Here is a 27,490-nt window from a genome sequence, read left to right on the forward strand (position 1 = left end):
AAACATGTCTCTCATATAAATAGAACAACCATTATTCTCAGATTTAAATGAGTAGCAATCTCATATTAAACGAGATCCAGATACAATGTTCATGCTCAAAGCTGGTACTAAATAACAATTATTGAGATTTAAAACTAATCCCATAGGTAAATGCAGAGGTAGCGTGCCGACGGTGATCACATCGACCTTGGAACCATTCCTGACGTGCATCGTCACCTCGTCCTTCCCTAGTCTCCGTTTATTCTGCAGTTCCTATTTTGAGTTACAAATATGAGCAACTGCACCAGTATCAAATACCCAGGAGCTACTACGAGCGCTGATAAGGTACACATCAATAACATGTATATCACATATACCTTTGGTATTGCCGGCCTTCTTTTCCGCTAAGTACTCGGGGCAATTCCGCTTCCAGTGACCATTTCCCTAGCAATAAAAGCACTTAGTCTCAGGCTTGGGTCCATTCTTTGACTTCTTCCCGGCAGCTTGCTTACCGGGCGCGGCAACTCCCTTGCCGTCCTTCTTGAAGTTCTTTTTACCCTTGCCTTTATTGAACTTAGTGGTTTTATTCACCATCAACACTTGATGTTCCTTTTTTATTTCCACCTCTGCGATTTCAGCATTGAATATACCTCAGGAATGGTCTTTTCCATCCCCTGCATATTGAAGTTCATCACAAAGCTCTTGTAGCTAGGTGGGAGCAACTGAAGGATTCTGTCAACGACCGCATCATCCGGGAGATTAACTCCTAGCTGAGACAAGCGGTTATGCAGCCCAGACATTTTGAGTATGTGCTCGCTGCCAGAACTGTTCTCCTCCATCTTACAACTGTAGAACTTGTCGGAGACTTCATATCTCTCAACCCGGGCGTGAGCTTGGAAAACCATTTTCAGCTCTTGGAACATCTCATATGCTCCATGTTGCTCAAAACGCTTTTGGAGCCCCGGTTCTAAGCTGTAAAGCATGCCACAGTGAACCAGGGAGTAATCATCACTACGTGTCTGCCAAGCGTTCATAACGTCTTGTTCTGCAGGGAAAATAGGTGCTTCACCTAGCGGTGCATCAAGGACATATGCTTTCCTGGCAGCTATGAGGATAATCCTCAGGTTATGGACCCAGTCTGTGTAGTTGCTGCCATCGTCTTTCAGCTTGGTTTTCTCTAGGAACGCGTTGAAGTTGAGGGCAACATTAGTGTGGGCCATTTGATCTACAAGACATATTGCAAACATTTTAGACTAAGTTCATGATAATTAAGTTCATCTAATCAAATTATTTAATGAACTCCCACTCAGATAGACATCCCTCTAGTCATCTAAGTGATACATGATCCGATTCAACTAGGCCATGTCTGATCATCACGTGAGACGGACTAGTCATCATCGGTGAACATCTTCATGTTGATCGTATCTTCTATACGACTCATGTTCGACCTTTCGGTCTTCCGTGTTCCGAGGCCATGTCTGTACATGCTAGGCTCGTCAAGTCAACCTAAGTGTATTGCGTGTGTAAATCTGGCTTACACCTGTTGTATGCAAACGTTAGAGCCTATCACACCCGATCATCACGTGGTGCTTCGGAACAACGGACCTTAGCAACAGTGCACAGTTAGGGGGGAACACTTTCTTGAAATTATTGTGAGGGATCATCTTATTTACTACCGTCGTTCTAAGCAAATAAGAAGCAAAAACATGATAAACATCACATGCAATCAAATAGTGACATGATATGGCCAATATCATTTGCTCCTTTTGATCTCCATCTTTGGGGCACCATGATCATCATCGTCACCGGCATGACACCATGATCTCCATCATCATGTCTTCATGAAGTTATCTCGTCATCTATTACTTCTACTACTATGGCTAACAGTTTGGCAATAAAGTAAAGTAATTCCATGACGTTTATGTTGACACGCAGGTCATAAATAAATTAAGACAACTCCTATGGCTCCTGCCGGTTGTCATACTCATCGACATGCAAGTCGTGATTCCTATTACAAGAACATGATCAATCTCATACATCACATATATCATTCATCACATCCTTTTGGCCATATCACATCACATGGCACATGCTGCAAAAACAAGTTAGATGTCCTCTAATTGTTGTCGCAAGTTTTTACGTGGCTGCTATAGGTTTCTAGCAAGAATGTTTCTTACCTACGCCAAAACCACAACATGATATGCCAATTTCTATTTACCCTTCATAAGGACCCTTTTCATCGAATCCGATCCGACTAAAGTGGGAGAGACAGACAACCATTAGCCACCTTATGCAACTAGTGCATGTCAGTCGGTGGAACCAGTCTCACGTAAGCGTATGTGTAAGGTCGGTCCGGGCCGCTTCATCCCACGATGCCGCCGAATCAAGATAATACTAGTAACGGCAAGTAAATTGACAAAATCAACGCCGACAACAACGTGTGTTCTACTTGTGCATAGAAACTACGCATAGACCTAGCTCATGATGCCACTGTTGGGGAACGTAGCGGACTTTCAAAATTTTCTATGCATCACCAAGATCAATCTATGGAGTCATCTAGCAACGAGAGAGAGGGGAGTGCATCTACATACCCTTTTAGATCGCGAGCGTAAGCGTTCAAGAGAACGGGGTTGATGGAGTCATACTCGTCGTGATCCAAATCACCGATGACCTAGCGCCGAACGGACGGCACCTCCGCGTTCAACACACGTACGGTTGGGAAGACGTCTCCTCCTTCTTGATCCAGCAAGGGGAAGGAGAGGTTGATGGAGATCCAGCAGCACGACGGCGTGGTGGTGGAAGCAACGGTGATCTCGGCAGGGCTTCGCCAAGCTCCAACGAGAGAGAGAGAGAGGTGTTACGTGGGGAGAGGGAGGCGCCAGAGACTTGGTGCGGCTGCCCTCCCTCCCCCCACTATATATAGGTCCCCTAGGGGGGCGCCGGCCCTAGGAGATGGGATCTCCAAGGGGGGCGGCGTCCAAGGGGGGGGGGCTTGCCCCCCAAGCCAAGTGGGGCGCCCCCACCCCTAGGGTTTCCAACCCTAGGCGCAGGGGGAGGCCCATGGGGGGCGCACCAGCCCACCAGGGGCTGGTTCCCCTCCCACTTCACCCCATGGGGCCCTCCGGGATAGGTGGCGCCACCCGGTGGACCCCCGGGACCCTTCTGGTGGTCCCGGTACAATACCGATTACCCCTGAAACTTTCCCGATGGCCGAAACTGGACTTCCTATATATAAATCATCACCTCTGGACCATTCCGGAACTCCTCGTGACATCCAGGATCTCATCCGGGACTCCGAACAACCTTCGGGTTACCTCATACTAATATCTCTACAACCCTAGCGTCACCGAACCTTAAGTGTGTAGACCCTACGGGTTTGGGAGACACATAGACATGACCGAGACGACTCTCCGATCAATAACCAACAGCGGGATCTATATACCCATGTTGGCTCCCACATGTTCCACGATGATCTCATCAGATGAACCACGATGTCGAGGATTCAATCAATCCCGTATACAATTCCCTTTGTCAATCAGTATGTTACTTGCCCGAGATTCGATCGTCGGTATCCCAATACCTCGTTCAATCTCGTTACTGGCAAGTCACTTTACTCGCACCATAATGCATGATCCTGTGACCAAACACTTGGTCACATTGAGCTCATTATGATGATGCATTACCGAGTGGGCCCAGAGATACCTCTTCGTCATACGGAGTGACAAATTCCAGTCTTGGTCTGTGTCAACCCAACAGATACTTTCGGGGATACATGTAGTATACCTTTATAGTCACCCAGTTACGTTGTGACGTTTGGTACACCCAAAGCACTCCTACGGCATCCGGGAGTTACACGATCTCATGGTCTAAGGAAATGATACTTGACACTGGAAAAGCTCTAGCAAACAAACTACACGATCTTGTGCTATGCTTAGGATTGGGTCTTGTCCATCACATCATTCTCCTAATGATGTGATCCCGTTATCAATGACATCCAATGTCCATAGTCAGGAAACCGTGACTATCTATTGATCAACGAGCAAGTTAACTAGATGCTTACTAGGGACATGTTATGGTCTATGTATTCACACATGCATTATGATTTCCGGATAACACAATTATAGCATGAACAATAGACAATTATCATGAACAAGGAAATATAATAATAATCATTTTATTATTGCCTCTAGGGCATATTTCCAACATCTTCACCTTTCCTTTTTACATTTTATCCTTTGGCAAGCACAATGTGTTGGAAAGATCCTGATATATATAGCTAATTGGATGTAAGTTTTCATGAACTATTATTGTTGACATTACCCTTGAGGTAAAAGGTTGGGAGGCAAAACTATAAGCCCCTATCTTTCTCTGTGTCTGAATAAAACTTCATACCCATAAGTATTGCATGAGTGTTAGCAATTGTGAAAGACTAAATGATAGTTGAGTATGTGGACTTGCTAAAAAGCTCTTATATTGACTCTTTTTGATGTTATGATAAATTGCAATTGCTTCAATGACTGAGGTTATAGTTTGTTGGTTCTCGATGAAGTTTATGATTCATACTTGAAATTGTGAATGAATTGTTACTTTAGCATAAGAGATCATATGATGATATTTATATATGTTGCTGTCCTAAGAATGATCATGATGCCCACATGTCCGTATTTTATTTTATCGACACCTCTATTTCTAAACATGTGGACATATTTTTCGATATCGGCTTCCGCTTGAGGACAAGCGAGGTCTAAGCTTGGGGGAGTTGATACGTCCATTTTGCATCATGCTTTTATATCGATATTTATCGCATTATGGGCTGTTATTACACATTATGTCACAATACTTATGCCTATTCTCTCTTATTTTACAAGGTTTACATGAAGAGGGAGAATGCCGGCAGCTGGAATTCTAGGCTAGAAAAGGAGCAAATATTGGAGACCAATTCTGCACAGCTCCAAAAGTCCTAAAACTTCACGGGAGCAAGTTTCAGAATATATAAAAAATATTGGGCGAAAGAAGTACCAGAGGGGGGCCACCTGCCATCCACGAGGGTGGGGGCGCGCCCTACCCCCCTGGGCGTGCCCCCTGCCTCGTGGCTCCCTGGTAGCCCTCTAATGCCCATCTTTGGCTATATGGAGTCTTTCGTCGAGGAAAAAATCATAAGCAAGCTCACGGGATGAAACTCCGCGCCACCAGGCGGAACCAATCTAGGGCTCCGACGGAGCTGTTCTGCCGAGGAAACTTCCCTCCGGGAGGGGGAAATCATCACCATCGTCATGATCATCAATCCTGTCATCGGGAGGGGGTCAATCTCCATCAACATCTTCACCAGCACCATCTCATCTCAAACCCTAGTTCATCTCTTGTATCCAATCTTTGTCCCAAAGCCTCAGATTGGTACCTGTGGGTTGCTAGTAGTGTTGATTACTCCTTATAGTTGATGCTAGTTGGTTTATTTGGTGGAAGATCATATGTTTAGATCCTTTATGCATATTAATAACCCTCTGATTATGAACATGAATATGATTTGTGAGTAGTTACGTTTGTTCCTGAGGACATGGGAGAAGTCTTGCTATAAGTAGTCGTGTGAATTTGGTATTCGTTCGATATTTTGATGAGATGCATGTTGTCTTTCCTCTAGTGGTGTCATGTGAGGGCATTGGTAAGTAATAAGTAGATGATGGGTTGCTAGAGTGACAGAAGCTTAAACCCTAGTTTATGCGTTGCTTCGTAAAGGGCTGATTTGGATCCATATGTTTCATGCTATGGTTAGATTTACCTTAATACTTCTGTTGTAGTTGCGGATGCTTGCAATAGGGGTTAATCATAAGTGGGATGCTTGTCCAAGGAAGGAAACTACCCAAGCACCGGTCCACCCATATATCAAATTATCAAAGTACCGAACGCGGATCATATGAGCGTCATGAAAACTAGCTTGACGATAATTCCCATGTGTCCTCGGGAGTGCTTTCCTTTATATAAGAGTTTGTCCAGGCTTGTCCTTTGCTACAAAAAGGATTTGGCCATCTTGCTGCACCTTATTTACTTTATTACTTGTTACCCGTTACAAATTACCTTATCACAAAACTATCTGTTACCGATAATTTTAGTGTTTGCAGAGAATACCTTACTGAAAATGATTATCATTTCCTTTTGCTCCTCATTGGGTTCGACACTCTTATCGAAAGGACTATGATAGATCCCCTACACTTGTGGGTCATCATTGTCTTATTTTCAGTCTTTTGTTTCATGCATCATAGAAATTATGTTTGGGAATTTAAGGAGAAATTGTATTTCCTTGTTTGATTCATGGGAAATGACGAGGGACTAAACAAGGAAAGATAAGGTAAGTTATGTGGAAGGGTTGACATGGACTCACTAAAACAATTCCTATTCAACTTCTACCCCTCTCATTGATAAAACTATGGGAGTTGGAGTCTCAATTGAAGACGAGGACGTTGAGCCTTTCTTCTAGAACTAGTTTTTCTCTTGGAAGCGTTGGAATCACTTTGTTATCAGTGTGAGATCTTTGTTGAACTTTCATGATCATCTGAATCTTCGTCAGTGTTGTCTTCCGAGGAATATTCAGCCACAACTTTGAGAATGTGACTTTTTTGGTAGCTTGATCTATACAAATCTATTTTCTCTTCTTCATGTTCTTCGTGAGTATTCAGCCTCTCCATGACATCAGCAGAATCGAATAACTTGAAATTAGGTCTTTCCTTTATCATCAGAACGGGAGTGTCAAAGGAACTATCTAGTGACCTGAACAACTTCTTCACTACTTCATGATCAGGAATTCTTCAGCTCCAAGACCTTGCGGTTCATTTTATATGTCATTAAGGTGATCAAATGTCTCATGACAACTTTCATTCCCGAGTCTTTTCAAGCGGTTGAACTTTGAACGAAGAGTATCAATGTGAGCTTCTTTTTGAGTGAAACACACTCATTGATCTTCTCGTGGATTTCCCGGATTTCATTTGCAGATTATATTCTTCATATTGAAGGAACTGTGACCGAGAAAGATGACAACATATTACATCCTTTGCTTGTGCATCGAGCTGAACGAGCCTTTTTTCCATTGTGAGAGATATCTTGGGGTCTTGATGTTGGAAATATGCCTTAGAGGCATATTGTATTATTATATTTCCATTTTCATAATTAAGAGTTCATACTTCATGCTATAACTGCTATGATACTGGAAGATGTGATTCAGTGGAAAACTCATATGCATGTGTGGAATGGTAAACGGTAAAGTATAGGTTTCCGGTCTTGCCTCTAAGACTGGCTCAAGTGTTGTTGGTGATCATGTTTTCTGGATCTTAGGATATCATTAAGTGTAACGATAGTCCTAAAACAACATTAAGAATATGACGTTAGAAGAACGATCATATTGAATCAGCCCAATCTTGTTTGTTATACTTTGAGATAATATCGTCTGAAATCAACTGTTATAACATAGAGTGTTAGCATGTGTTTTAGTTCCTCGGACCATGAGAGTATCATAGTCACTTCCTACCGCACAGTGGACTTCGGGGTTGCTCAAACGTCATCAGTAACACAGTGATCATAATGGCAACTTACGAGAATAGCTCAAGAGTGGGATTTGCTCCTCTAATGATGGAGAGATATTCTTAGGGCCGTCTTGGTGCGACTGCATCCATCAACATCTGTCCATACACAGGTGACTATGTCACGGGGATGCCGAAACACTTCAACGAGAAAGAAGAACAAAACCGACAACGGGATCAACAATATGGTGAGCATGTGCATGACTCAGAAGGATACTGATGCACCCCGGGTTTTGTAAAGTTTCGCGAAGCAAAGGGAACATCACGTAATAACCATAGGTTCACTCAAATGGCATTCGTGTAATCATAGGTACCGACATGGATGTCCATGGTTCCGCTATCGGTCATTGAATGAAGGGGCTTCGCTCATGTCTATGATTTACCGAACCTACGGGGTCACAAGCTTAAGGTAATCACGATCCGCTGAACATTAGTAGGATGAGAGTATCGAGGATTTATTTGTGGATTTGTTTCATTAATATTCGAAATAGTTCCAAGAGGAACCAAAAGTGTTTCGGGGTCACCAGAAGGGTTTCAGAGTTTATCGGGCAATACCGGGTATTACCGATAATTAATATATAGGTGAAAATGTTTTCTGGTGATTTTAAATTATATATAATATGCTCTAGTAACTTTTAAAGGGATTTTATAATTAATTTAATATCAACGGGCCTAAAAACCAAGTGGTGGAGGGACAATTGGGCCACCAAGGCCCATGTAGGGGAGGTGCCCCCTTTCCCCCTTGTGGGAGGCCGAATTGGACTTGGGGGAGGAACCCTCGTTCCCCTAGAGCCGGTGCAAGGGTAGGATTCCTCCCTCTTGTGTGGCCGCCTCCTCTCCTCCGAATCTATACATACTTGAGGTATTAGAACTATTTTCTACACAAGTTTTGGAGCCTCCTCTAGTTCCTCTATTTCTAGTTCTAATTCTAATTGATACTAGTTGATCAATTAGAGCTTGACCTTGATCCTCCAATCCTCATAATTAGAAGCCCAGTGTGGTTATAATCTCCTCCCTCTAGGATGCATTTGGTTACCTGCATCATTGTCCCAACTGGGCCTGGCCGAGCATATGCAGGAAAAAAACCAACATCTACATGTTGATTGGTTGCCTACATTGCATCAAGGCCCAGATGGATGCAACTTGTTTGGTTGCCTGTGTTTGTGCTTTAGGTGTGAGCAGATGCAAAGCACAACTGTTTGGTTATGTGCAAGTATTTGGTCTGCTTACCCCTTTCAAATTTGGTGGACTTACCACCCATTTGATGGCACACAACACACACACACACACACAACAGACTATGATTAACAACAGCAGAAAAATGGCAAGAACAAAGCAAAAACAAAGCAAAGAACAGGTAGATCATAAGCTACTAGGCATAAGTTTAAAACAATAGGGCATCCCATTCCCCTGCTAGACCCCAGGTTGTTGCTCCCTGGGCAAAATATCCACATGTTCACAACAAAACAGACATTCAAACTTCAAATTTCACACCTAAACTACTTCGGACCAGACTTGACAGACAAACTACAAGGCCCGGGTGATGTCGCCGATGTAGCTGTGCTTGGAGCACCAGACCCTACAGATGTTCGAGGTGTTGGCATTGAAGATCTGCACCTTGATCCCCAGCCCGGCGAGCTTCAAGACTAGGAGGTCACCAGGGATGATCTTATGCTGGTGGTAGAAGTACTCCTAGCCACGCCCGAGCATCATGTGCCCCTTGAACACCAATACCTGGACCCGGAACTCGCACCACTTGTTGGTGGAGAGGCTGACGATGCGAGGAGGGACGCAGACTAGCCATTGCTTCATCACTAGCCTAAAGGTAGGTGGGATGACGAGCATGGCGATATCCTCCTGGTCATGGACCTACACGTAGAACCTGATAGGTTCCCGTGCACCCTCCTCATGGCCTGTCCTCTGTCTCTTGCCAGTGCTGAGCGGCATGCTCATGTACTCCACCCTTCTAGGCACCACCACCCTCTTTAGCCACCAGTTGGTGGGGATGAGGTCCTCTACACTCTCTCCGCTAACGATAACCATCGCTCCTCTGTCGGCTCTGTCCCACTCTGTCTTGATTATCTTTCCAGGAATATGGACGACAATTAGCAACAATGAAAGATGATCATTGACAGTGCAAATGCCAATGATCAGAGCTAGCAATTTTCAGTGCTTAGTGATCAAAGTTAACACTGATCAATGCTAACACTAATCTATGCTATCAATGATCATAGCAATCTTTAGTGCTCAGAGATCAAATTTAACATTGGGCATTGCTACCACTGATCAAAGCTAACAATGACCAAAGAAAGCAATGGTCCCAAATGCACATGCACATGCATTATCCTACTCTGATCATGTGTTCCCTACTACTATTTTTGGCATTTAGGTATGTTCTATTGATGTCACTTGAAGCTACGTCGGTATTTTCCCAAAGAGGAAGGGATGATGCAGCACTGCTATGGTAGGTACTTCCCTCAGTTATGAAACCAAGGTATCAATCCAGTAGGAGAACCAAGCAACACTATGTAAATGGTACCTGCACACAAAGAACAATACTTGCAACCCGATGCGTAAGAGGGGTTGTCGGTCCGTCCATGGTACAAAGATAGATAAATTTGTGGTAGATTGGATAATAGCTCTCGATAGAACGCGAAATAAAATACGTAATAGAAAACTGCAACAAGGTATTTTTGGGTTTTTGGAATAATAGATCTGAAAATAAAAGCGAATACAAATAGATCTCAAGGCAAATATGATAAAGAATAGAGCAGAGGGCCATAGATTTGACTAGTGGCTTCTCTCAAGAAAATAACACACGGTGGGTAAACGAATTAATCTCGGGCAATTGATAGAATATCAAATAATTATGATGATATCCAAGCCAATGATGAATATATAGGCATCACATCCAAGATTATAGAGCGACTCCTGCCTGCATCTACTACTATCACTCCACACATCAACCGCTATCCAGCATGCATCTAGTGTATTAAGTTCAAGGAGAAACAGAGTAATGCAATAGTAACGGTGACATGATGTAGATGAGATCTATTCATGTAGGAATAGCCCCCATCTTGTTATCCTTAATAGCAACGATACATGTGTGTCTTGCTACCCCTTCTATCACTCGGAAAGAACACCGCAAGATCGAACCCATCACAAAGCACCTCTTCCCATGGCAAGAAAAACCGATCTAGTTGGCCTAACTAAACCAAAGATTCAAAGAATAAATACAAGGCTATAAATAATCTGAAGGAAATATGCCCTATAGGCAATAATAAAGTTATTATTTATTTCCTTATATCATGATAAATGTTTATTATTCATGCTAGAATTGTATTAACCAGAAACATAATACTTTTGTGAATACATAAACAAACAGAGTGTCACTAGTATGCCTCTACTTGACTAGCTCGTTGATCAAAGATGGCTATGTTTCCTAGCCATTGACATGAGTTGTCATTTGATTAACGGGATCACATCATTAGGAGAATGATGTGATTGACTTGATCCATTCTGTTAGCTTAGCACACGATCATTTAGTATTCTGCTATTGCTTTCTTCATGACTTATACATGTTCCTATGACTATGAGATTATTCAACTCCCGTTTACCGGAGGAACACTTTGTGTGACACCAAACGTCACAATGTAACTGGGTGATTATAAAGATGCTCTACAGGTGTCTCTAAAGGTACTTGTTGGGTTGGCGTATTTCGAGATTAGGATTTGTCACTCCAATTGTCGGAGAGGTATCTCTGGGCCCACTCGGTAATGCATATCACTATAAGCCTTGCAAGCATTGCAACTAATGAGTTAGTTGCGGGATGATGTATTACAGAACGAGTAAAGAGACTTGCCGGTAATGAGAATGAACTAGGTATTAAGATACCGACGATCGAATCTCGGGCAAGTAACATACCGATGACAAAGGGAACAATGTATGCTGTTATGCGGTTTGACCGATAAAGATCTTCGTAGAATATGTAGGAGCCAATATGAACATCCAGGTTCCGCTATTGGTTATTGACCGGAGACATGTCTCGGTCATGTCTACATAGTTCTCGAACCCGTAGGGTCTGCACGCTTAAAGTTCGATGATGGTTATATTATGAGTTTATGTGTTTTGATGTACCGAAGGAAGTTCGGAGTCCCGGATGTGATCACGGACATGATGAGGAGTCTCGAAATGGTCGAGACATAAAGATTGATATATTGGAAGCCTATATTTGGATATCGGAAGTGTTTCGGGTGAAATCGGCATTTTACCGGAGTACCGGGGGTTACCAAACCCCCCGGGGGTCTAATGGGCCAAGATGGGCCTTAGTGGAGAAGAGGAGGGGCGGCCAGGGCAGGCCGCACGCCCCCTCTCCCTCTAGTCCAAATTGGACAAGGAGGGGGGCGGCGCCCCCCTTTCGTTCCTCTCTCCCCCCCTCCTTCCCCCTTCTCCTACTCCAACTAGGAAAGGAGGGAGTCCTACTCCCGGTGGAAGTAGGACTCCTCCCTGGCGCGCCTCCTCCTGGCCGGCCACCTCTCCCGCTTGCTCCTTTATATACGGGGGTAGGGGGCACCTCTAGACACAACAATTGATCTCTTGGATCTCTTAGCCGTGTACGGTGCCCCCCTCCACCATAATCTACCTCGATAATATCGTAGCGGCGCTTAGGCGAAACCCTGCGTCGGTAGAACATCATCATCGTAACCACACCGTCGTGCTGACGGAACTCTCCCTCAAAGCTCGGCTGGATCGGAGTTCGAGGGACGTCATCGAGCTGAACATGTGCTGAACTCGGAGGTGCCGTACGTTCGGTACTTGATCGGCCGGATCGTGAAGGTGTACGACTACATCAACCACGTTGTGCAAACGCTTCCGCTTTCGGTCTACGAGGGTACATGGACAACACTCTCCCCTCTCGTTGCTACGCATCACCATGTACAACCGAGCCTGGTTTTATGCGTAGATGTTATATGCGTGAGTAGAACACAAGTGCGTTGTGGGCGATATAAGTCATACTGCTTACCTGCATGTCATACTTTGGTTCAGCGGTATTGTTGGATGAAGCGGCCCGGACCGACATTACGCGTACGGTTATGCGAGACTTGTTCTACCGACGTGCTTTGCACATAGGTGGCTGGAGGGTGTCAGTTTCTCCAACTTTAGTTGAACCAAGTGTTGGTACGCACGGTCCTTGAGAAGGTTAAAACAACACTAACTTGACAAACTATCGTTGTGGTTTTGATGCGTAGGTAAGAACGGTTCTTGCTCAGCCCATAGCAGCCACGTAAAACTTGCAACAACAAAGTAGAGGACGTCTAACTTGTTTTTGTAGGGCATGTTGTGATGTGATATGCTCAAGACATGATGCTAAATTTTATTGTATGAGATGATCATGTTTTGTAACCGAGTTATCGGCAACTGGCAGGAGCCATATGGTTGTCGCTTTATTGTATGCAATGCAATTGCGCTATAATGCTTTACTTTATCACTAAGCGGTAGCGATAGTCGTGGAAGCATAAGATTGGCGAGACGACAACGATGCTACGATGGTGATCAAGGTGTCGCGCCGGTGACGATGGTGATCATGACGGTGCTTCGAAGATGAAGATCACAAGCACAAGATGATGATGGCCATATCATATCACTTATATTGATTGCATGTGATGTTTATCTTTTATGCATCTTATCTTGCTTTGATTGAAGGTAGCATTATAAGATGATCTCTCACTAAATTATCAAGGTATAAGTGTTCTCCCTGAGTATGCACCGTTGCGAAAGTTCTTCATGCTGAGACACCACGTGATTATCGGGTGTGATAGGCTCTACGTTCAAATACAACGGGTGCAAAAAATTTGCACACGCGGATGTTAAACTTGACGAGCCTAGCATATGCAGATATGGCCTTGGAACACTGAGACTGAAAGGTCGAGCAGGAATTATATAGTAGATATGATCAACATAGTGATGTTCACCATTGAAACTACTCCATCTCACGTGATGATCGGACATGGTTTGGTTGATTTGGATCGCGTGATCACTTAGAGGATTAGAGGGATGTCTATCTAAGTGGGAGTTCTTAAGTAATATGATTAATTGAACTTAAATTTATCATGAACTTAGTACCTGATAGTATTTTGCTTGTCTATGTTGATTGTAGATAGATGGCCCGTGTTGTTGGTCCGTTAAATTTTAATGCGTTCCTTGAGAAAGCAAAGTTGAAAGATGATGGCAGCAATTACATGGACTGGGTCCGTAACTTGAGGATTATCCTCATTGCTGCACAGAAGAATTACGTCCTAGAAGCACCGCTGGGTGCCAGGCCTGCTGCAGATGCTGCTGATGACGTTAAGAATGTCTGGCAGAGTAAAGCTGATGATTACTCGATAGTTCAGTGTGCCATGCTTTACGGCTTAGAACCGGGACTTCAACGACATTTTGAATGTCATGGAGCATATGAGATGTTCCAGGAGTTGAAGTTAATATTTCAAGCAAATTCCCGGATTGAGAGATATGAAGTCTCCAATAAGTTCTATAGCTGCAAGATGGAGGAGAATAGTTCTGTCAGTGAACATATACTCAAATTGTTTGGGTATCATAATCACTTGACTCAACTGGGAGTTAATCTTCCTGTTGATAGTGTTATTGACAGAGTTCTTCAATCACTGCCACCAAGCTACACAAGCTTCGTGATGAACTATAATATGCAAGGGGTGAATAAGACAATTCCCGAGCTCTTCGTGATGCTAAAGCTGCGGAGGTAGAAATCAAAAAGGAGCATCAAGTGTTGATGGTCAACAAGACCACTAGTTTCAAGAAAAAAGGTAAAGGGAAGAAAAAGGGGAACTTCAAGAAGAACGGCAAACAAGTTGCTGCTCAAGAGAAGAAACCCAAGTCTGGACCTAAGCCTGAAACTGAGTGCTTCTACTGCAAACAGACTGGTCACTGGAAGCGGAACTGCCTCAAGTATTTGGCGGATAAGAAGGATGGCAAGGTGAACAAAGGTATATGTGATATACATGTTATTGATGTGTACCTTACTAATGCTTGCAGTAGCACCTGGGTATTTGATACTAGTTCTGTTGCTAATATTTGCAACTCGAAACAGGGACTATGGATTAAGCGAAGATTGGCTAAGGACGAGGTGACGGTGCGCGTGGGAAATGGTTCTAAAGTCGATGTGATCGCGGTCGGCATGCTACCTCTACATCTACCTTTGGGATTAGTTTTAGAGCTGAATAATTATTATTTGGTGCTAGCTTTGAGCATGAACATTATATTGAAGGAAATATGCCCTAGAGGCAATAATAAAGTTATTATTTATTTCCTTATATCATGATAAAAGTTTATTATTCATGCTAGAATTGTATTAACCGGGAACATAATACATGTGTGAATACATAGACAAACAGAGTGTCACTAGTATGCCTCTACTTGACTAGCTCGTTAATCAAAGATGGTTATGTTTCCTAACCATGGACAAAGAGTTGTTATTTGATTAACGGGATCACATCATTAGTTGAATGATCTGATTGACATGACCCATTCCATTAGCTTAGCACCCGACCATTTAGTATGTTGCTATTGCTTTCTTCATGACTTATACATGTTCCTATGACTATGAGATTATGCAACTCCCGTTTGCCAGAGGAACACTTTGTGTGCTACCAAACGTCACAACGTAACTGGGTGATTATAAAGGAGCTCTACAGGTGTCTCCAAAAGGTACATGTTGGGTTGGCGTATTTCAAGATTAGGATTTGTCACTCCGATTGTCGGAGAGGTATCTCTGGGCCCTCTCGGTAATGCACATCACTTAAGCCTTGCAAGCATTGCAACTAATGAGTTAGTTGCGGGATGATGTATTACAGAATGAGTAAAGAGACTTGCCGGTAACGAGATTGAACTAGGTATAGGATACCAACGATCGAATCTCGGGCAAGTAACATACCGATGACAAAGGGAACAACGTATGTTGTTATGCGGTCTGACCGATAAAAGATCTTCGTAGAATATGTAGGAACCAATATGGGCATCCAGGTCCCGCTATTGGTTATTGACCGGAGACGTGTCTCGGTCATGTCTACATTATTCTCGAACCCGTAGGGTCCGCACGCTTAAGGTTACGATGACAGTTATATTATGAGTTTATGCATTTTGATGTACCGAAGGTTGTTCGGAGTCCCAGATGTGATCACGGACATGACGAGGAGTCTCGAAATGGTCGAGACATAAAGATTGATATATTGGAAGCCTATGTTTGGATATCGAAAGTGTTCCAGGTGAAATCGGGATTTTACCGGAGTACTGGGAGGTTACCGGAACCCCCCGGGAGGTATATGGGCCTTAGTGGGCCTTAGTGGAAGAGAGGAGAGGTGGCCATAGATGGGTCGCGCGCCCCTCCCCGCCTTGGTCCGAATAGGACAAGGAGAGGGGGTCGGCCCCCCTTCCTCCTCTCTCTCCACTTTTCCCCCCTCCGTGAATCCTATTCCAACTAGGAAAGGGGGGGGTCCTACTCCCGAAGGGAGTAGGACTCCTCCTGGCGCACCTCCTCTTGGCCGGCCAGCCCCCCCCCCTTTGATCCTTTATATACGGAGGCAAGGGGCATCCCTAGAGACACAAGTTGATCCACGTGATCATATTCTTAGCCGTGTGCGGTGCCCCCTTCCACCATAGTCCTTGATAATATTGTAGCAGTGCTTAGGAGAAGCCCTGCGACAGTAGTACATCAAGATATTCACCACGCCGTCGTGCTGACGGAACTCTTCCCCGACACTTTGCTGGATCGGAGTCCAGGGATCGTCATCGAGCTGAACGTGTGCTAGAACTCGGAGGTGCCATAGTTTCGGTGCTTGATCGGTCGGGCCGTGAAGACGTATGACTACATCAACCAAGTTAACGCTTCCGTTGTCGATCTACAAGGGTACGTAGATCACACTCTCCCCTCTCGTTGCTATGCATCACCATGATCTTGAGTGTGCGTAGGAAATTTTTTGAAATTACTACGTTCCCCAATAGTGGCATCCGAGCCTAGGTTTTATATGTTGATGTTATATGCACGAGAAGAACACAAGTGAGTTGTGGGAAATATAATTCATACTGCTTACCAGCATGTCATACTTTGGTTCGGCGGTATTGTTGGATGAAGCGGCCCGGACCGACATTACGCGTACGCTTACGCGAGACCGGTTCTCCCGACGTGCTTTGCACATAGGTGGCTTGCGGGTGACAGTTTCTCCAACTTTAGTTGAACCGAGTGTGGCTACGCCCGGTCCTTGTGAAGGTTAAAACAACACCAACTTGACAAACTATCGTTGTGGTTTTGATGCGTAGGTAAGATTGGTTCTTGCTTAAAGCCCGTAGCAGCCACGTAAAACATGCAACAACAAAGTAGAGGACGTCTAACTTGTTTTTGCAAGGCATGTTGTGATGTGATATGGTCAAGACATGATGCTAAATTTTATTGTATGAGATGATCATGTTTTGTAACCGAGTTATCGGCAACTGGCAGGAGCCATATGGTTGTCGCTTTATTGTATGCAATGCAATCGCGCTGTAATGCTTTACTTTATCACTAAGCGGTAGCGATAGTCGTGGAAGCATAAGATTGGCGAGACGCCAACGATGCTACGATGGAGATCAAGGTGTCGCGCCGATGACGATGGTGATCATGACGGTGCTTTGGAGATGGAGATCACAAGCACAAGATGATGATGGCCATATCATATCACTTATATTGATTGCATGTGATGTTTATCTTTTATGCATCTTATCTTGCTTTGATTGACGGTAGCATTATAAGATGATCTCTCACTAATTATCAAGAAGTGTTCTCCCTGAGTATGCACCGTTGTGAAAGTTCTTCATGCTGAGACACCACGTGATGATCGGGTGTGATAGGCTCTACGTTCAAATACAACGGGTGCAAAATTGTTGCACATGCGGAATACTCAGGTTATACTTGACGAGCCAAGCATATACAGATATGGCCTCGGAACACGGAGACCGAAAGGTCGAGTGTGAATCATATAGTAGATATGATCAACATAGTGATGTTCACCAATGAAACTACTCCATCTCACGTGATGATCGGACATGGTTTAGTTGATTTGGATCACGTAATCACTTAGAGGATTAGAGGGATGTCTATCTAAGTGGGAGTTCTTTAAGTAATATGATTAATTGAACCTAAATTTATCATGAACTTAGTACCTGATAGTATCTTGCTTGTTTATGTATGATTGTAGATAAATGGCCCGTGCTGTTGTTCCGTTGAATTTTAATGCATTCCTTGAGAAAGCAAAGTTGAAAGATGATGGTAGCAATTACACGGACTGGGTCCGTAACTTGAGGATTATCCTCATTGCTGCACAGAAGAATTACGTCCTGGAAGCACCGCTGGATGCCAGGCCTGCTGCTGGAGCAACACCAGATGTTGTGAACGTCTGGCAGAGCAAAGCTGATGACTACTCGATAGTTCAGTGTGCCATGCTTTACGGCTTAGAACCGGGACTTCAACGACGTTTTGAATGTCATGGAGCATATGAGATGTTCCAGGAGTTGAAGTTAATATTTCAAGCAAATGCCCGGATTGAGAGATATGAAGTCTCCAATAAGTTCTATAGCTGCAAGATGGAGGAGAACAGTTCTGTCAGTGAGCATATACTCAAAATGTCTGGGTATAATAATCACTTGATTCAAATGGGAGTTAATCTTCCAGATGATTGCGTCATTGACAGAATTCTCCAATCACTGCCACCAAGCTACAAGAGCTTCAGGATGAACTATAATATGCAAGGGATGAATAAGACTATTCCCAAGCTCTTCGCAATGCTGAAAGTTGCGGAGGTAGAAATCAAAAAGGAGCATCAAGTGTTGATGGTCAACAAGACCACTAGTTTCAAGAAAAAGGGCAAAGGGAAGAAGAAGGGGAACTTCAAGAAGAACAACAAGCAAGTTGCTGCTCAAGATAAGAAACCCAAGTCTGGACCTAAGCCTGAAACTGAGTGCTTCTACTGCAAGAAGACTGGTCACTGGAAGCGAAACTGCCCCAAGTATTTGGCGGATAAGAAGGATGGCAAGGTGAACAAAGGTATATGTGATATACATGTTATTGATGTGTACCTTACTAATGCTCGCACTAGCACCTGGGTATTTGATACTGGTTCTCTTGCTAATATTTGCAACTCGAAACAGGGACTACGGATTAAGCGAAGATTGGCTAAGGACGAGGTGACGATGCGCGTGGGAAACGGTTCCAAAGTCGATGTGATCGCAGTTGGCGCGCTACCTCTACATCTACCTTCGGGATTAATATTAGACCTAAATAATTGTTATTTGGTGCCAGCGTTAAGCATGAACATTATATCTGGATCTTGTTTGATGCGAGACGGTTATTCATTTAAATCAGAGAATAATGGTTGTTCTATTTATATGAGTAATATCTTTTATGGTCATGCACCCTTGAAGAATGGTCTATTCTTATTGAATCTCGATAGTAGTGACACACATATTCATAATGTTGAAGCCAAAAGATGCAGAGTTGATAATGATAGTGCAACTTATTTGTGGCACTGCCGTTTAGGTCATATCGGTGTAAAGCGCATGAAGAAACTCCATACTGATGGACTTTTGGAACCACTTGATTATGAATCACTTGGTACTTGCGAACCGTGCCTCATGGGCAAGATGACTAAAACGCCGTTCTCCGGTACTATGGAGAGAGCAACAGATTTGTTGGAAATCATACATACAGATGTATGTGGTCCGATGAATATTGAGGCTCGTGGCGGATATCGTTATTTTCTCACCTTCACAGATGACTTAAGCAGATATGGGTATATCTACTTAATGAAACATAAGTCTGAAACGTTTGAACAGTTCAAAGAATTTCAGAGTGAAGTTGAAAATCATCGTAACAAGAAAATAAAGTTTCTACGATCTGATCGTGGAGGAGAATATTTGAGTTACGAGTTTGGTGTACATTTGAAACAATGCGGAATAGTTTCGCAACTCACGCCACCCGAAACACCACAGCGCAATGGTGTGTCCGAACATCGTAATCATACTTTACTAGATATGGTGCGATCTATGATGTCTCTTACTGATTTACCGCTATCATTTTGGGGTTATGCTTTGGAGACGGCCGCATTCACGTTAAATAGGGCACCATCAAAATCCATTGAGACGATGCCTTATGAACTATGGTTTGGCAAGAAACCAAAGTTGTCGTTTCTGAAAGTTTGGGGCTGCGATGCTTATGTGAAAAAACTTCAACCTGATAAGCTCGAACCCAAATCGGAGAAATGTGTCTTCATAGGATATCCAAAGGAGACTATTGGATACACCTTCTATCACAGATCCGAAGGCAAGACTTTTGTTGCTAAGTTCGGAAACTTTCTGGAGAAGGAGTTTCTCTCGAAAGAAGTGAGTGGGAGGAAAGTAGAACTTGACGAGGTAACTGTACCTGCTCCCTTATTGGAAAGTAGTGCATCACAAAAAATTGTTTCTGTGACACCTACACTGATTAGTGAGGAAGCTAATGATAATGATCATGAAACTTCAGAACAAGATACTACTGAACCTCATAGATCAACCAGAGTGAGATCCGTGCCAGAATGGTACGGTAATCCAGTTATGGAAGTCATGCTACTAGATCATGATGAACCTACGAACTATGAAGAAGCGATGGTAAGCCCAGATTCCGCAAAATGGCTTGAAGCCATGAAATCTGAGATGGGATCCATGTATGAGAACAAAGTGTGGACTTTGGTTGACTTGCCCAATGATCGGCAAGCAATTGAGAATAAATGGATCTTCAAGAAGAAGACTAACACCAACGGTAATATTACTGTCTACAAAGCTCGACTTGTCGCAAAAGGGTTTCGGCAAGTTCAAGGGGTTGACTACAATGAGACCTTCTCACCCGTAGCGATGCTTAAGTCTGTCCGAATCATGTTAGCAATTGCCGCATTTTATGATTATGAAATTTGGCAGATGGATGTCAAAACTGCATTCCTGAATGGATTTCTGGAAGAAGAGTTGTATATGATGCAACCAGAAGGTTTTGTCGATCCAAAGGGAGCTAACAAAGTGTGCAAGCTCCAGCGATCCATTTATGGACTGGTGCAAGCCTCTCGGAGTTGGAATAAACGCTTTGATAGTGTGACCAAAGCATTTGGTTTTATACAGACTTTTGGAGAAGCCTGTATTTACAAGAAAGTGAGTGGTAGCTCCGTAGCATTTCTGATATTATATGTGGATGACATATTGCTGATTGGAAATGATATAGAATTTCTGGATAGCATAAAGGGATACTTGAATAAGAGTTTTTCAATGAAAGATCTCGGTAAAGCTGCTTACATATTAGGCATAAAGATCTATAGAGATAGATCAAGACGTTTAATTGGACTTTCACAAAGCACATACCTTGACAAGATTTTGAAGAAGTTCAAAATGGATCAAGCAAAGAAAGGGTTCTTGCCTGTGTTACAAGGTGTAAAGTTGAGTCAGACTCAATGCCCGACCACTGCAGAAGATAGAGAGAAAATGAAAGATGTTCCCTATGCTTCAGCCATAGGCTCTATCATGTATGCAATGTTGTGTACCAGACCTGATGTGTGCCTTGCTATAAGTCTAGCAGGGAGGTACCAAAGTAATCCAGGAGTGGATCACTGGACAGCGGTCAAGAACATCCTGAAGTACCTGAAAAGGACTAAGGATATGTTTCTCGTATATGGAGGTGACAAAGAGCTCATCATAAACAGTTACGTTGATGCAAGCTTTGACACTGATCCGGACGATTCTAAATCGCAAACCAGATACGTGTTTACATTAAACGGTGGAGCTGTCAGTTGGTGCAGTTCTAAACAGAGCGTCGTGGCGGGATCTGCGTGTGAAGCAGAATACATAGCTGCTTCGGAAGCAGCGAATGAAGGAGTCTGGATGAAGGAGTTCATATCCGATCTAGGTGTCAAACCTAGTGCATCGGGTCCAATGAAAATCTTTTGTGACAATACTGGTGCAATTGCCTTGGCGAAGGAATCCAGATTTCACAAGAGAACCAAGCACGTCAAGAGACGCTTCAATTCCATCCGGGATCTAGTCTAGGTGGGAGACATAGAGATTTGCAAGATACATACAGATCTGAATGTTGCAGACCCGTTGACTAAGCCTCTTCCACGAGCAAAACATGATCAGCACCAAGGCTCCATGGGTGTTAGAATCATTACTGTGTAATCTAGATTATTGACTCTAGTGCAAGTGGGAGACTGGAGGAAATATGCCCTAGAGGCAATAATAAAGTTATTATTTATTTCCTTATATCATGATAAAAGTTTATTATTCATGCTAGAATTGTATTAACCGGAAACATAATACATGTGTGAATACATAGACAAACAGAGTGTCGCTAGTATGCCTCTACTTGACTAGCTCGTTAATCAAAGATGGTTATGTTTCCTAACCATGGACAAAGAGTTGTTATTTGATTAACGGGATCACATCATTAGTTGAATGATCTGATTGACATGACCCATTCCATTAGCTTAGCACCCGATCGTTTAGTATGTTGCTATTGCTTTCTTCATGACTTATACATGTTCCTATGACTATGAGATTATGCAACTCCCGTTTGCCAGAGGAACACTTTGTGTGCTACCAAACATCACAACATAACTGGGTGATTATAAAGGAGCTCTACAGGTGTCTCCAAAAGGTACATGTTGGGTTGGCGTATTTCGAGATTAGGATTTGTCACTCCGATTGTCGGAGAGGTATCTCTGGGCCCTCTCGGTAATGCACATCACTTAAGCCTTGCAAGCATTGCAACTAATGAGATAGTTGCGGGATGATGTATTACAGAACGAGTAAAGAGACTTGCCGGTAACGAGATTGAACTAGGTATAGGATATCGACGATCGAATCTCGGGTAAGTAACATACCGATGACAAAGGGAACAACGTATGTTGTTATGCGGTCTGATCGATAAAAGATCTTCGTAGAATATGTAGGAACCAATATGGGCATCCAGGTCCTGCTATTGGTTATTGACTGGAGACGTGTCTCGGTCATGTCTACATTGTTCTCGAACCCGTAGGGTCCGCACGCTTATGGTTACGATGAGAGTTATATTATGAGTTTATGCATTTTGATGTACCGAAGGTTGTTCGGAGTCCCAGATGTGATCACGGACATGACGAGGAGTCTCAAAATGGTCGATACATAAAGATTGATATATTGGAAGCCTATGTTTGGATATCGGAAGTGTTCCGGGTGAAATCGGGATTTTACCGGAGTACCGGGAGGTTACCGGAACCCCCCGGGAGGTATATGGGCCTTAGTGGGCCTTAGTGGAAGAGAGGAGAGGTGGCCATAGATGGGTCGCGCGCCCCTCCCCCCTTGGTCCTAACAGGACAAGGAGAGGGGGCCGGCCCCCCTTCCTCCTCTCTCTCCTCTTTTCCCCCCTCCGCGAATCCTATTCCAACTAGGAAAGGGGGGGAGTCCTACTCCCGAAGGGAGTAGGACTCCTCCTGGCGCGCCTCCTCTTGGACGGCCAGCCCCCCCCCTTTTGATCCTTTATATACGAAGGCAAGGGGCACCCTTAGAGACACAAGTTGATCCATGTGATCATATTCTTAGCCATGTGCGGTGCCCCCTTCCACCATAGTCCTCGATAATATTGTAGCGGTGCTTAGGCAAAGCCCTGTGACAGTAGTACATCAAGATCGTCACCACGCCGTCGTGCTGACGGAACTCTTCCCCGACACTTTGCTGGATCGGAGTCCAGGGATCGTCATCGAGCTGAACGTGTGCTAGAACTCGGAGGTGCCGTAGTTTCGGTGCTTGATCGGTTGGGCCGTGAAAACGTACGACTACATCAACCAAGTTAATGCTTCCGTTGTTGATCTACAAGGGTACGTAGATCACACTCTCCCCTCTCATTGCTATGCATCACCATGATCTTGCGTGTGCGTAGGAAATTTTTTGAAATTACTACGTTCCCCAACATATATATGGATCTTGTTTGATGCGAGACGGTTATTCATTTAAATCAGAGAATAATGGTTGTTCTATTTATATGAGTAATATCTTTTATGGTCATGCACCCTTGAAGAGTGGTCTATTCTTATTGAATCTCGATAGTAGTGATACACATATTCATAATATTGAAGCCAAAAGATGCAGAGTTGATAATGATAGAGTAACTTATTTGTGGCACTGCCGTTTAGGTCATATTGGTGTAAAGCGCACGAAGAAACTCCATACTGATGGACTTTTGGAACCACTTGATTATGAATCACTTGGTGCTTGCGAACCGTGCCTCATGGGCAAGATGACTAAAACACCATTCTCCGGAACTATGGAGCGAGCAACAGATTTGTTGGAAATCATACATACAGATGTATGTGGTCCGACGAATGTTGAGGCTCGCGGCGGGTATCATTATTTTCTCACCTTCACAGATGATTTAAGCAGATATGGGTATATCTACTTAATGAAACATAAGTCTGAAACATTTGAAAAGTTCAAAGAATTTCAGAGTGAAGTTGAAATCATCGTAACAAGAAAATAAAGTTTCTACGATATGATCGTGGAGGAGAATATTTGAGTTACGAGTTTGGTCTTCATTTGAAACAATGCGGAATAGTTTCACAACTCATGCCACCTGGAACACCACAGCGTAATGGTGTATCCGAACGTCGTAATCGTACTTTACTAGATATGGTGCAATCTATGATGTCTCTTACTGATTTACCGCTATCATTTTGGGGTTATGCTTTAGAGACGGCCGCATTCACGTTAAATAGGGCACCATCAAAATCCGTTGAACAATGCCTTATGAACTGTGGTTTGGCAGGAAACCAAAGTTGTCGCTTCTTAAAGTTTGGGGCTGCGATGCTTATGTGAAAAAGCTTCAACCTGATAAGCTCGAACCCAAATCGGAGAAATGTGTCTTCATAGGATACCCAAAGGAAACTGTTGGGTACAGATTCTATCACAGATCTGAAGGCAAAACTTTTTTTTGCTAAATTTGGATCCTTTCTAGAGAAGGAGTTTCTCTCGAAAGAAGTGAGTGGGAGGAAAGTAGAACTTGATGAGGTAACTGTACCTGCTCCCTTATTGGAAAGTAGTTCATCACAAAAACCGGTTCCTGTGACACCTACACCAATTAGTGAGGAAGTTAATAATGATGATCATGAAACTTCAGATCAAGTTGTTACTGAACCTCATAGATCAACCAAAGTGAGATCCGCACCAGAGTGGTACGATAATCCTGTTCTGGAGGTTATGTTGCTAGACCATGATGAACCTACGAACTATGAAGAAGTGATGGTTAGCCCAGATTCCGCAAAATGGCTTGAGGCAATGAAATCTGAGATGGGATCCATGTATGAGAACAAAGTGTGGACTTTGGTTGACTTGCCCGATGATCGCCAAGCCATTGAAAATAAATGGATCTTCAAGAAGAAGACCGACGCTGACGGTAATGTTACTGTCTATAAAGCTCGACTTGTTGCAAAAGGTTTTCGACAAGTTCAAGGCTTGACTACGATGAGACTTTCTCACCCGTAGCGATGCTTAGGTCTGTCTGAATCATGTTAGCAATTGCTGCATTTTATGATTATGAAATTTTGCAAATGGATGTCAAAACTGCATTCCTGAATGGATTTCTGGAAGAAGAGTTGTATATGATGCAACCGGAAGGTTTTGTTGATCCAAAGGGAGCTAACAAAGTGTGCAAGCTCCAGCGATCCATTTATGGACTGGTGCAAGCCTCTTGGAGTTGGAATAAGCGTTTTGATAGTGTGACCAAAGCATATGGTTTTATACAGACTTTTGGAGAAGCCTGTATTTACAAGAAAGTGAGTGGGAGCTTTGTAGCATTTCTGATATTATATGTGGATGACATATTGCTGATTGGAAATGATATAGAATTCCTGGATAGCATAAAGGGATACTTGAATAAGAGTTTTTCAATGAAGGACCTCGGTGAAGCTGCTTATATATTGGGCATCAAGATCTATAGAGATAGATCAAGACGCTTAAGTGAACTTTCACAAAGCACATACCTTGACAAAGTTTTGAAGAAGTTCAAAATGGATAAAGCAAAGAAAGGGTTCTTGCCTGTGTTACAAGGTGTGAAGTTGAGTAAGACTCAATGCCCGACCACTGCAGAAGATAGAGAGAAGATGAAAGATGTTCCCTATGCTTCAGCCATAGGCTCTATCATGTATGCAATGTTGTGTACCAGACCTGATGTGTGCCTTGCTATAAGTTTAGTAGGGAGGTACCAAAGTAATCCAGGAGTGGATCACTGGATAGCGGTCAAGAACATTCTGAAATACCTAAAAAGGACTAAGGATATGTTTCTCGTTTATGGAGGTGACAAAGAGCTAGTTGTAAATGGTTACGTCGATGGAAGCTTTGACACTAATCCGGACAATTCTAAATTGCAAACCGGATACGTGTTTACATTGAACGGTGGAGCTGTCAGTTGGTGCAACTCTAAACAAAGCGTTGTGCCGGGATCTACATGTGAAGCGGAGTACATAGCTCCTTCGGATGCAGCAAACGAAGGAGTCTGAATAAAGGAGTTCATATCCGATCTAGGTGTCATACCTAGTGCATCGGGTCCAATGAAAATCTTTTGTGACAATACTGGTGCAATTGCCTTGGCAAAGGAATCCAGATTTCACAAGAGAACCAAGCACATCAAGAGAATCTTCAATTCCATCCGGGATCTAGTCTAGGTGGGAAACATAGAAATTTGCAAGATACATACGAATCTGAATGTTCCAGGCCCGTTGACTAAGTCTCTTCCACGAGCAAAACATGATCAGCACCAAGACTCCATGGGTGTAAGAATCATTACTGTGTAATCTAGATTATTGACTCTAGTGCAAGTGGGAGACTGAAGGAAATATGCCCTAGAGGCAATAATAAAGTTATTATTTATTTCCTTATATCATGATAAAAGTTTATTATTCATGCTAGAATTGTATTAACCGGAAACATAATACTTGTGTGAATACATAAACAAACAGAGTGTCACTAGTATGCCTCTACTTGACTAGCTCGTTGATCAAAGATGGTTATGTTTCCTAGCCATTGACATTAGTTCTCATTTGATTAACGGGATCACATCATTAGGAGAATGATGTGATTGACTTGACCCATTCCGTTAGCTTAGCACATGATCGTTTAGTATTCTGCTATTGCTTTCTTCATGACTTATACATGTTCCTATGACTATGAGATTATGCAACTCCTGTTTACTGGAGGAACACTTTGTGTGCTACCAAATGTCACAACGTAACTTGGTGATTATAAAGGTGCTCCAAAGGTGTCTCCGAAGGTACTTGTTGGGTTGGCGTATTTCGAGATTAGGATTTGTCACTCCGATTGTCGGAGAGATATCTCTGGGCCCACTCGGTAATGCACATCACTATAAGCCTTGCAAGCATTGCAACTAATGAGTTAGTTGCGGGATGATGTATTACAGAACGAGTAAAGAGACTTGCCGGTAATGAGAATGGACTAGGTATTAAGATACCGATGATCGAATCTCGGGCAAGTAACATACCGATGACAAAGGGAACATCGTATGCTGTTATGCGGTTTGACCGATAAAGATCTTCGTAGAATATGTAGGAGCCAATATGAGCATCCAGGTTCCGCTATTGGTTATTGACCAGAGACATGTCTCGGTCATGTCTACATAGTTCTCGAACCCGTAGGGTCCGCACGCTTAAAGTTCGATGACGGTTATATTATGAGTTTATGTGTTTTGATGTACCGAAGGAAGTTCGGAGTCCCGGATGTGATCATGGACATGACGAGGAGTCTCGAAATGGTCGAGACATAAAGATTGATATATTGGAAGCCTATATTTGGATATCGGAAGTGTTCCGGGTGAAATCAGGATTTTACTGGAGTACCGGGGG

Source organism: Triticum dicoccoides, chromosome 6A (genome assembly GCF_002162155.2).
Source record: "Triticum dicoccoides isolate Atlit2015 ecotype Zavitan chromosome 6A, WEW_v2.0, whole genome shotgun sequence".
Classification (NCBI taxonomy): Eukaryota; Viridiplantae; Streptophyta; class Magnoliopsida; order Poales; family Poaceae; genus Triticum; species Triticum dicoccoides.